General features: G+C 42.5%; 1 protein-coding gene across 16 annotated transcripts in view; it reads left to right on the top strand.

The window, feature by feature from the left end:
• The window catches only part of RBFOX1 (RNA binding fox-1 homolog 1), a 2,033,116-nt gene that overhangs the window by 1,277,519 nt on the left and 743,424 nt on the right, over window positions 1–12,173 (top strand). The window lies entirely within an intron of this gene.

The following is a 12,173-nucleotide window of genomic DNA, read 5'->3' as shown; positions in this document are numbered from 1 at the left end:
TATTCCAGGCCATTAGACACCACAGGGCCTTTGCACTCACCTCTCTCTTCCTGGAAAGCTCTTCCCCGGGGCTGCCTCCTACTTATCCTTCAAGTCTTATTTTAGGGCAGCCCCTGTGGCACAGCGGTTTAGCACCGCCTGCAGCCTAGGGCGTGATCCTGGAGACCCTGGATCCAGTCCCACCTCAGGCTCTCTGCATGGTGCCTGCTTCTCCCTCTGCCTGTGTCTCTGCCTTTCTCTCTTTCTCTCTCTCTCTCTCTCTGTCTCTATGAATAAATAAATAAAAAATCTTTAAAAAACTTATTTTAATGGACACCTTTCTTCACTCCTCAGTCTAGAATGGCACATCGTTCAGTTACTCTGCACCCATCACCCTGGTTATTTCCTTCACCGCACTTAGAAATCCACTGTTATCTTGCTAATTTACATATGTGTAGGCTGTCTCTCCCTCTAGGAGGTGTGCATCCTAAGGACAGGATTTTGTCTCTCTTTATGTTTTACCAACAGCACCTAGAATGGAGTGAGTGTTCAATAAACATTGGTTGTTGATGGACACAGCTGCCAGCCATCATAAGTGTGAGGGAAGGAAACACCAGATGCTGTGGAAAGTTATAGTGGGGAAGACCTAATTTCAAAGGAGGGTGTGGGGGAGCCCTCTGTGAAGGATTGATGTTTACATCGATGGCTGTGTTAGGATGGATAGGAGGAGAGAAGAAGAAGGAAGGGTGCAGACAGAAGCACAACCTGAGGAGGAAGGGAGCTTGGCAAGTTCAAGGGATTGACAGATGGGTCTGTCTGGAACCCTGGGGGGTGAGGAAGCAGGGGTGCAAGAAGGTGTGGAGAGGTCAGCCTTGCAGGCTGCATGGGAATCTGGACACTGAGAAGCCACTGGAGGAATTTTAAAGATTTGGAGTGACATGACCCTACAACTATTTTAAGAGGATCTCTTGGCTAACGTGAGCAGGCTAGTTTGGGAGAGGAAAAGGAAGGGATTCCTAGAGCTCAGAAACTGTGAATGAACCAATTGATGAGCAGGGAGTGGGCAGTAGAGGGCAATCTGTTCTTAATAGAAACCTTGATAAAAAGGGTTTCTATTTGTTTGAGTAAGGGGAGAATGCTGCTCCCCCCCCCGCCCCCGTAATTCTTAATAATACCTAAAGTTGGGCATCCTCTTTTTTTTTGACCTAAGACTATCAGGGAAACATAATTTCGTATATCACTCAGGTATCCTTGCCTTCCAGAGTCATTCTTTGGGGGTCTTTTTGGTCTCTGTGTTCTTGTCCACCTGGAAGCCAAAGCTGATTTTGGTCAGTTGACTTCAAAGGCCCATTCTGTCATGTAAAGGTGGCTTTGTGTGCAAGTACTATGGACCAGCCTCCACAAACAGCAGTCTGCAGTAGGGGGTCCTTCTCTTTCCCTTTCTGAATTTCAGGTGTTCAAAGAAAACCATGATTCAGGCATGGATTACTCTGTATTTTATTCTTCATAATCAGGAGGGGTAGAGGTACTGCTCAAACGATACATGCTTCAGTGACCAACTCCCACATCTCAGTGGCTTCCTGCAATTCCGGTGTGGGTCTTCTTCCCCAAAGTGGGTGTCCTTGATGGAGGGGCAGCTCTCCTCTCCTCTATGATGCAAGAACCCAGGCTTCCTCTGTTTGTGGCTCAGCCATCACGGCTGCCCAGGATGGAGAGGATCACAGGGACCAAGCCTAACATGAACAAAGAGTGGCGCCTCCACTTACGTTCTATGGGCCGAAAGCAGCCTCATGGCCACATCCAGTGGTAGTATGTGTGGGAAGGTTGGAAACTCAGTCTCTGTTCCTCTGGGAAAAAGAAACCTGCCCATGAACAGCTTGCCAAGCGCCACCACCCAGCACCGTCCGTGGAAATGTGAGAACCACAGATTCCTCTGTACAATTTATACTGATGTTGTGGCTGAACTACTTTACCTGGGAAAACATCACTGAGGATGTTAGGCATTTTTTTTTTTCCTCGTTAATTCTGGAAAGAAAGAATTTATTCCACGGTTCTGGCTTCCCATCCGCTCTTTAGCATCTGCTTTATAAACAATGGAATAGTTAAGGATTTCAGCTCTGCGGCCGAATTAAGAGAAAGTAGACTTTGAAGTTAGGAACAAAAAACACACAGTAAAAGAAGCAACCAGAACCCCCATCGGGCGTTAACCTTGTTTTGCCACATCTCCCAGCAAACTCCTGATTTGTTTGAGGATTCTACTTGGCTCATTTCAGAGGTATCTTGACTCCTGTATCACTTTAACCTTCTTTTGTGTGAGCTAGCCTTGGGGTGTGACCGGAATGGCATCTCAGAACAGGAAGGTTTTGTAGGAAGTTAGATCAGCTTTCAAGATGGGCTTAAAGGATGTCTCTTCCATGAAGTGCTTCCAGATTTTCACCCTATTTCACCCTCTTCCAGATACATCAGATCGTTTCTTTCTCGTGTCCCTGGTTTATCCTGTGTGGCCCTTCCATGATAGCTCATCTGTTCCTGTACTGCTTCTTTCAGCTTGTCTTCCTAGTAAAAATATAGCTCCCATTTATTGCAAAGACATTCAGAAATAAGATTTTTAAGCAAGCGAGTGAAAGTCACAGGATTCCACTATATACAGCCGCACAACCTGCTGTTCCGCACTGTCTGTGTTGTTAGACGGAGAGCATGTTGAAGGCAGTGCTATGTCTCTCTCGTGCCTTCATCCTTGAACCCCCACTGCTGAGCAGAGAGCCCGACAAAACAATACTAGAAGGATGGAGATATGGCTAGATGGATGGCTAGGTGACCCACTCTAGCTAGCTATTCACAGAGGAACCCCGCTACCTGCATGCTTTTTAGAGTGATTCTGGGGCCAAGGTAAGGATGAGTCGTAAGTGCTGTGTGTCAGTGAGCCTCCTCCAAAGCAGTGCTGAGATTAGAATTCCATAGTTGGCAAACAATTCAACGTGAAGTTCTTCAGGAAAGTTGGTTTTCTGAGTTTGAGTAATGGTAAAATCAGGTTAGGCTGCGCTAGCTAACATAGAGGCTCTCCATCTCAATGCTCTAACCCTTTCTTTCTTTCTTTCTTTCTTTCTTTCTTTCTTTCTTTCTTTCTTTCTTTCTTTCTTCTTTCTTTCTTTTTTAAAATTTTTTAAAGATTTTATTTATTTATTCATGAGAGACAAGAGAGAGTGGCGGAGACATAAGCAGAGAGAGAAGCAAGCTTCCTACAGGGAGCCCAATGTGGGACTCGATCCCATGACCCCAGGATCATGACCTGAGCCAAAGGCAAATGCTCACCACTGAGCCACCCAGGTGCCCCCAAAATAATAAATTGACAATAATATCATCTGTCAATAAAAATGATAAAGTATTACATATTCATCTTAGAAATATTTCACATTCAACATTAACTGACTCCTCAAAAAGTCTTCAAAGAATTGCGCAAAATTGCAGATATAAGACTTTGTGATTGAAGAAATTTTTGTGAGAAGATCATATGTTTAGAAAAATACAGAAATTTTAGTATATGACAGATAATTTGAGAGGAGAGGACCTATAAATCACATCACTGTAAAACTCAGATAAATATTTCCATTATTTATTGTTAACTTGGAGTGGCAATACTTCTCTAGGGAATTTTGGAAGTAAGGAAAATCATCTTTTTTTTCCCCTTATGATTACTGAGGAATGTCCTATATGGACTAGAGGGTAGGGCCACTAATATCCTTTAGGGCACAAAACCATCTTGTTCAATAAATATTTTTAACTTCTGGTTTTTATTTTTAATGTGGATTTTGGCACAATTTCTGATTCTGAGAGAATTCACCATGATATTTAATTTTTAATCTTTCTATTATTTGTGTTCTAACCCTTTCAAGCGTATCCCTTGCTCATGTCAGAGTGTGGCAGGTCTCTTCCATGAAGTGTCTCAGGATCCATGCTGCTTCCGTTTTGCCACTCCACGACCTGGACCGAATCTGCAGGGGCTGCAGAGTTGGAGGGCTGCTCTTGGGCCTTTAGCCATGGAGATGGCTCCCACTCCGAGGCCCCTGCCAGACCTAGTCATCTGGCCTCACCCAAATTCAAGTGACCAGAAATGCTAGGAGAACTAGATATGGATCTACACTGGTGACATCTTACAAAATAACCATGCCTTCGTGGCACTAACTCATTAGGAGATGGGTCAGACCATGAGCCCTGGGTTCAGACTGCCTGCATCTGAGCCTTCCCTGGGGATGATCTGTGTCACCTTGGGCAAGTCGCTTGATCTCTCCAAGTCTCACTTTTCTTGTTGATATTGAGAATCCTAATGGTTTTAATTCAGTAATATGATGCAGATCATGAATGCGGGCTTTATGCAAGCTCCCTAGATACTAGTTACCTTTAAATGTTCACTAACACTTAAAATGATTATCATGATTACAGTCCTGTAGTGACACATTTGCCTTGCCCCTCAGGTGCGCTCAGTTAGGGACACACACATGCGCATACCTTGAAAGGGCCTACTGAAAGGTGCCACGCTCAGTTTCCCCAGGTGCTCCAGTCTGAAAATGGCACCCAAAAGCCACCTGCCAAGAAAGTGTTCATTACTGAATACCATGCAACATAGTGCACCCTGTTTTTTTTTTTAAGGAAAAAAGGGGGGTGTTTGTAGCCATCATTTTCAAATGCAGCTGCCTAAATGACCGCACCGCATGCCACCGTTAACCCCAAGGACCTCGTCCCTGCAGAAAGTTGATGAGGCTTTCTCTGCTGAGATGCTGCCCAACGTCCGCTGACTCAGTAAACACCCTGAAATTTAACATGCGTCTGCTGTCTGCCGAACAGCTCTGGGCACAAATAGGTTTCTTTTATTATGGACAGAAAGGCCAAGTGAAATTTTAATCAGACAGACAAGGAGGGTATCAGAGAACACTGAAATGCCAGCCCTGCTGGTATTTCCACGATATTGAACTTGTCTTTTTGGGGCCCTTTGTAGCTATTTCAATTAGCTCTGAGACACACAGCCTGTGTTTTTGCAAACTCTCTTCTTTTTAATTAAGCTGCTGTTCACCAGGATGTTAGGAGGCATACAGTTCTTCTTGTAATATGCAAACTATCAAAGAGAAAATTAAGCAGTTGAAACACTGGGATTTAAAAGGTGCATGGAAAAAAAAAAAAGGTGCTTGGTTATCTCCACCCAAAGTAGTTGTAGTACCATTCTTGCTGGATAGTCTGGGCATTTTCGCCTCCTATCCTAGATTTCTTGGCCCTCAAATTGTATTATTTTACACATATGCTTTAACACATGGTGAGCCTGCTTTTTTTTTTTCTTTTTAAATTATGTCAGACTTGGTATAAACCAAAGAACATGTATAACAAATATGGACATTGAGCATGGTGAAACAAAAACCCATGAATCTACCACCTGACTTAAAAAGTAAAACATTTATCGATACTATTGATTGAAATAGTTTGTCTCTTGGTGTGTTTATTTTTCATGAACCTAACCAAGCACCCTTTTGTCATTAGAAAGGCTAGAAAAAAAGGAGGCATTTCTTTAAATGTTGTTGATCACGTGGAATACATTGAAAGTGAATTCTAAAAATGAAAAGACAACTTCAGAGTGTGAGGAGCTGTAGTGTCGTCTCTGACATTGATTGATGATTGATTCATTCATTCACTCAGTGGTTCCTGAATTTATGGATTCCTATACTTGTTCTTCAATTCCTTCATTAACTATTGAGAACAGTCACAGTCTTCTTTAAAATATAATTAATATGATCATTATTAGAATGTTTAATTGTAGCATAATTATGACATCTTGACTGACCATGACACTGAAGTTCTCTTGAGAATTCCTTGTGAGAATAAAGGAGGACGTGAAATTTAGTTTGTGGACCAGTGTTTTCAGGAAGCAAAATTTCCTTTGATGTGTTAGACAGGGATCCACTTGAAATACTCCCATTCACGCTGGAGAGGGCCAAGAGGCAACTGCACTGTATTTTAATTTCTATCCTGTTTTCCAGGGCTTTCTTCTCCCTTTTATTTGCTTAAAGGTACAATCCTCATGGAGTATGCATGGAACTGTAGAGTCAGTAATTTCGTAGCTCTTGATGGTTTTCGGAGCTGTCTCACCTCGGGCTAATGAGGCAAGTCTTACCATGGGCGTCCTCTCCAGCAAGCTGTCCACCCACAGTTCCTTAGCTAATTTTACTCCCAAAACTCTCGCCAAGACTTTCTGTTACTGCTGAGTCTTGAGCAGTAAGGCATGCCATACCCTCTGGGGGAAGCAACGGGGGAGTATCAGGGCACCGAACCTTCCAGGGAGTGGATGGCATCCCACCTGCACATACCCAGGAAAGTGGAGCTTCAGTGTTCCTTTTCCAAGCCAGTGAACTTCACTGTCTTCATTCAAGTGTTCTTCCGGTGCAATTATTTTATTTTATTTTATTTAAAGATTTTATTTATTTATTCATGAGAGACAGAGAGGCAGAGACACAGGCAGAGGGAGAAGCAGGCTCCGTGCAGGGAGCCCGATGTGGGACTTGATCCCTGGACTCCAGGATCATGCCCTGGGCCAAAGGCAGGTGCCAAACCACTGAGCCACCCAGGGATCCCCTGGTGCAATTTTTTTAGCATAAAAAAAGTTACAACTGAATGTTAGCTGTTTAAATAATCTCAGTTAGGAAATATCTAAGACATGGTATAGTTTCAGTGCCATGTCTGCTTCAGAAAATACTAAAAGCATGGATCATTCTTATTTTTTTCTAATCAGAGAAGCAACACGTGCCCATCTTTGCAAGGACAAATACTTCCTGCATAGATGGAGGAAACTATTTCCTCTTCACTTAATCCAGCCACTTGGAGATTGTTCACTGGTTGGGACAACTTTGCTGACCGTATTCTATGTATGTGAGTATGTGCGTACGTGTGTAGAAAAGAAATTGAATCCTACATTTTTATTTTGCCCTTTTATTTTTTTTTCAATTCTATTGAGATATAATTGACATACATCACTGTAGACATTTAAGATGTGCAGCATATTGATTTGACATACATATATTGCAAAATGATGACCCCAGTAAGTTGAATTAACTTCCATCATTTCATATAAATACAAAAAAAAATTTTTTTTTGAAACACATTCTAAGCAAATGATTTCAGGGTGAAGTTTTCTGGTAGAGTGGATGTCTCTTGGATTTAAATGATGAGCAAAAAATTGTTTCTCTTCCTCTTACAAAACTTTTGCTAAGTTTGCTACAAGTATTGCATGAACCAAGGGAGGGTGGGGGTTAGACAGAGTGGTTACGGTTGGTCTCATGGAAGAAGCAGTGGTTAGCTTTATTACTTTTAAATAATAAAGGTTTCCTGGTAGCCCCTCTTTCCATAGAGATAAATTAGGGGAGTTGGGATTGTATCCTTGACTCTTTTGCCTCACGCCCAGTAAGAAACAGAAGCAGGATCTGAACCTCGGGTTAGAGCCTTCCTGTACTGCTTGTTTTTTAATACCTCATAACCCTTGATTTATTTGCAGTTTCTAAGAATAAGAAAAAAAAAACCCACCCATATTCTCATCTATACCATGAAAATCACAGATTTTGCTTGTATCATTAACAAAAGTTGGATCATTTTTTTGTCTATACTTTTTTTCCATTCATCTGCCCACTGCTCATGTGTTCTCTTCTCTCTCTCTTTCTCTCCATCATTTACTTTCTCTCTCTCACTCCTTCATCTAAGCCACCATTACCTCATCCCCATATGGCTGAGTGGCCTCTTCTTTTCGCCTACCTCTACCCTTGCCCTTAAGATCCATCCTCCCCATGGCTTCTAGAAGAATCTTCTTTTTAAAAAAAATATTTATGTATTTGAGAGAGAGAAAGAGAGAGAGGGAGAGAGAGAGAGAGAGAGAGAGAACAATCAGGGGACAGGAAGAGAAGGGGAGAGAGGGAGAAAGAAAATCTCAAGCAGACTCCCCACTGAGTGTGGAGCCCATTACAGAGCTCCATCCCAGGACCTTAGATCATGACCTGAGCTGAAATCAAGAGTCTGATGCTCAATTGACTGAGCCACCAAGGTGCTGCCAGAAGAATATTCTTATTTTTTTAAAGATTTTTAATGTATTTATTCATGAGAGAGAGACAGACAGACAGACAGACAGACAGATAGACAGGGAGAAGCAGGCTCCATGCAGGGAGTCTGACATGGGACTGGATCCCAGGTCTCCAGGATCACACTCTGGGCTGAAGGCGGTGCTAAACCACTGAGCCACCTGGGCTGCCGCAGAAGAATATTCTTAAATCAGACACTTCATCAGATCACTCTTTGGCTTACAACCCTTCAGTGGCTTCTCACTCTATTTGGTATAAATTCCAGAGACCTCACTTGGACTTCCCAGCTCCCATTTATCTAGCACAGCCCCTGCACATCATTCCCTGCCCCCCAGCTGCTATGCACGCTGGTCTTTTATCAGTCCTCAAATAAGGAATGTTCTTTAGTGTTTCAGAGATGTAGTACCTGGTCTTCACCCCCACTGGGATGAGCTCAGCCCATTTTCCAGGAATGTTCCCTTTCATTCTTTTTCTCTCACCTTAATTTCACATTCTCAAAGAGACTATTCCAAACCTTATCACTGAGGGTAGGCGCTCCTTCCTCAGGTATCCTTGATGTCAGGCAGTATTTGTGCCCTATATTGCTCACATCACAATTTGTAATTTGTGTCCTTCCATTTTGTCTGTCTTCTACTAAAATGCAAGCTCCATGAAGATAAAGTCTGTATGTTTCTTTATTTTATTTTTATTTTTATTTTATTTATTTTTTATTTATTTATTTTTTTAAGTCTGTATGTTTCATTCTTATATTACACACATCACCTAGATCAGTGCCTCCTGCATAGCTGGCTCTCAAGAACTACTTGTTGAACAGAGGAATGGGGAGGAAGAATGGGATGTGCATTGTTTCTGAGCTTCTGTGGCAGCTTTACCCCTTTGTAGGGGAATATGCCCAATGGTTCCAATTCTGTGTCATCAGCAAAGGTGGATGCTTTGCAGGTCTTGGCTCACTTAGCCAATAGAGGGTGGACATCAAACAGCAAGCTGTACTGCCTTAAAACGGCTTTTCCAGTCATGTCGAGGGACACTGGGAAACAAGAGACTGTATTGTGTTCCATGAGAAGATAGCTGGGTCAGAATCAGGGAGAGAAAAATAAGCCCCCAGCAAATGGAATATAAAACGTGTGACACACCAGGTGGGGGAAGAACCAAGGGAGCTGTTCTGAGAGCCGCCTCAGTGTAAGACTGGAGCTGTGATGTGGAAATGCTCAGAGACCTTTGCCCCTATGAATCATGTATCGGGGAAACAGTTGAGCATCTACAGACGTCAAATAACCAATAAAATTTCATGAATGGTAATGCTTGCCGGGATCCAGGAGAATAAGGCTGACCTTACAACATGATCCGCTAACAAAATTAGGTCATTTGTCTTTGATAGGAGATGGCCACTTCCTTATTTTTTATTTATTCATTTGTAAGTGGCTGCTTTAATAAGCCTGCATGATCTTGGATGGCATACTCATAAGTTCTAGTAAAGCCTGGAAGAAAATTACCAAGTGAAAGGCTGCCTTTAAATTACCCCCAGAAAAAAGAGGTGGTCTTTCAAGAGATGCAGTTCTACATATCTGTGGATCTGTGGAGCAATGCAATTTCCTTTTTTTTTTATTTATTTTTTTATTTTTTATTTATTTTTTTTTTTTGTGGACTTGTAGCAGAAAAGGAGACGGTCTTCAGTCAAATGGCTGCAAAATAGGTTCATTCCTGCTTCTCTTGGTAAATGAAGTGTCTCTCCTTCGCAGAGCCTAGAAGTTTCTCTGCCTTTCCTTAATCAGCCCCTCACACGGTTGGCTCACCCACACCCATCCTGCAGCTGGTGAACATAGCATCTTAAACCTCCACTTCCAGGACCATAACATCAATCACCTATTATTGCATAGCAAGGGCAACATTTCACAGCATACCATTAACATGTATTTCTCATCCCTCTCTGGATTGGCTGGAGGTTGGCTGTCCCCGGTGGAGCTCAGCTGGGTGGTTCTGCTTCATGCTGGTGGGTCCAGCCCAACCTGGCTCCTCACTCTGTAGTGGATGGCTTGAGGCTGTTCTATATATGCTTATTCAGGAGCTCAGACCTGGGAAGTGGCCATCTGGAAGTGCTGCTTGGCTCTCCATCATCACCTCCCTGGTGACAGGGAGGCACAAAAGGATGAGTTGTTACCCTATCACTGCGGCCCATGTTTTATTGGTCAGAGCCAAGTCCCAGGGATGATGCAGAAGTCAAGATATAGGGGGCGCTATAGGAGGCTAGTGGGGGCCGCTGTAGAATGCCATGGCAAATGGCATGAGTACAGGGTTTGAAGAACTAGTGCCCATAATTCAGTCCACTGCAGTCTAACCACAGGAGGCTGATGTGGCTATTAGACAGCAGTGATTGCAGTTATTAGAGCACTCATCAAACTGAATGCTTACGTGTCTGTATTGTTTTAAAATAATCATGTATTACTACAGTAATTAAGCAAAACCTAATAACATAATTATACTGGGAAAATAATGAAGAAATCACGTTACTCCCCCAGACTTTCTAATGCCAGACGAACTGTAGTTGGTTGTAGTTTCTAAATGGAGTGACTTAGCAAGTGGTTAGCATTGTGGCAAACTGGGGAGCCCATGACCATTCAAAGAGAAGGACCTTTGCAGCTGAAGCTCTTTATGACCAAGTGGAAAAGTGGGCTCTGTGTGGCCAGAACTTCTAATTTGCCCAGAGAAGTCTGGCATCTATAATTTTCAGATATAACATTTCCAACTTTTAAATATTTGTCTTTTAGTACAAAATTTCATAAAACACTGTGTTGCCAACACAGAATAAAAATGTTCTAGTCAATCTTAGGCTGAAAGCATAGCTGCTATTTTCAACACTATTGATCACATCTGTTTAAATAGCTGATAGATAGAGAGATAGCTTGGCTTATAAAATAGGGAGAGAGAAGCTCCCCAGAGTGGAATAGCATGTGACAAAGTAAGTAAAAGGAAGTAGAAGACCAAAGGAGAAGGACCTCAGTCCCCAGCATTTGAAGAGAAAATTCTGGACTCAGAGAAAGAGAAGGTCAAAAGTCAATGTCAGAGACCATGATCTGAATTCACTGATCACATTTCCTTGTGTACGAAAGTGACCAGAAAACAATAGGATGGCAAGGAAATGTCAAAGACTTTCTCATCCTGGAGGAACGCCTGGGTGGCTCAGCAGTTGAGCATCTGCCTTTGGCTCAGGGTGTGATCCTGAGGTTCTGAGATTGAGTCCCCCATTGGGCTCCCTGCATGGAGCCTGCTTCTCCCTCTGCCTGTTTCTCTGCCTTTCTCATGAATAAATAAATAAAATCTTTAAAAAAAGAAACTTTCTCACCCTGGCTAACTCTACCTTGGCGTGTACACACGTTTTAGGCAGTGTGGCTCTCGAAGCATGTTTCACACCCACCATTAGCCCGGCTTCTGCCCTCCTGAACCTGCAGATTTAGAGAAAACTGAACAGCTGTCCTCACATGAGACCCTCCCCAGATTCCTTATTCAGACAGAACAAGACTGAATAGGATTCCTTTCAGACAGAACCTCCTCCAGAGAATGAAACCAAGGAATTAAGAAGCTTGCTAAAAATTCCTGAATAAAAATAAAATAAAAAATAATAACCAAGTATCGGAGATGTTTGTTGATAGTACTGAGCTTCAACACTGAAGAATTCTTTTCTGGGGCACCTTAAAGTTAACTCCTATGCTAGTCTGCTCATTGACAGGAATTATGTTCATTTTTAAGAGGAATAGATTCTGACAAAAGAGGGAAAAGTAATATCTTCATGCATTATGCAGAATGAAATGCATCTCCTCCATGACTGAATGTCTAGATCCCGTGAGTCCTTAAAATCCAGTTCAAATGCCATTACCTCCAAGAAGCCACCCCGATTTCCCCCAGAGAAAGTCTTCTCCCTCTTTTCTCCGCCCATGTTTTCTTGTTTTTATTTGAGCCCTGTCTTCTAATTCTCTTTGCCTTGCATTACAATTATTTGTGTGTCTCCAATCAGATAGGAAGTTTATTTAGGTTAGAAACCTCAGGCTTTTATCTTTGAACTCTGCACACTCTATTGATTTTAGTAGGTGAACA

This window comes from Canis lupus, chromosome 6, assembly GCF_003254725.2.
Source record: "Canis lupus dingo isolate Sandy chromosome 6, ASM325472v2, whole genome shotgun sequence".
Taxonomy (NCBI): Eukaryota; Metazoa; Chordata; class Mammalia; order Carnivora; family Canidae; genus Canis; species Canis lupus.
This window is presented reverse-complemented; position numbering and strand designations above follow the sequence as displayed.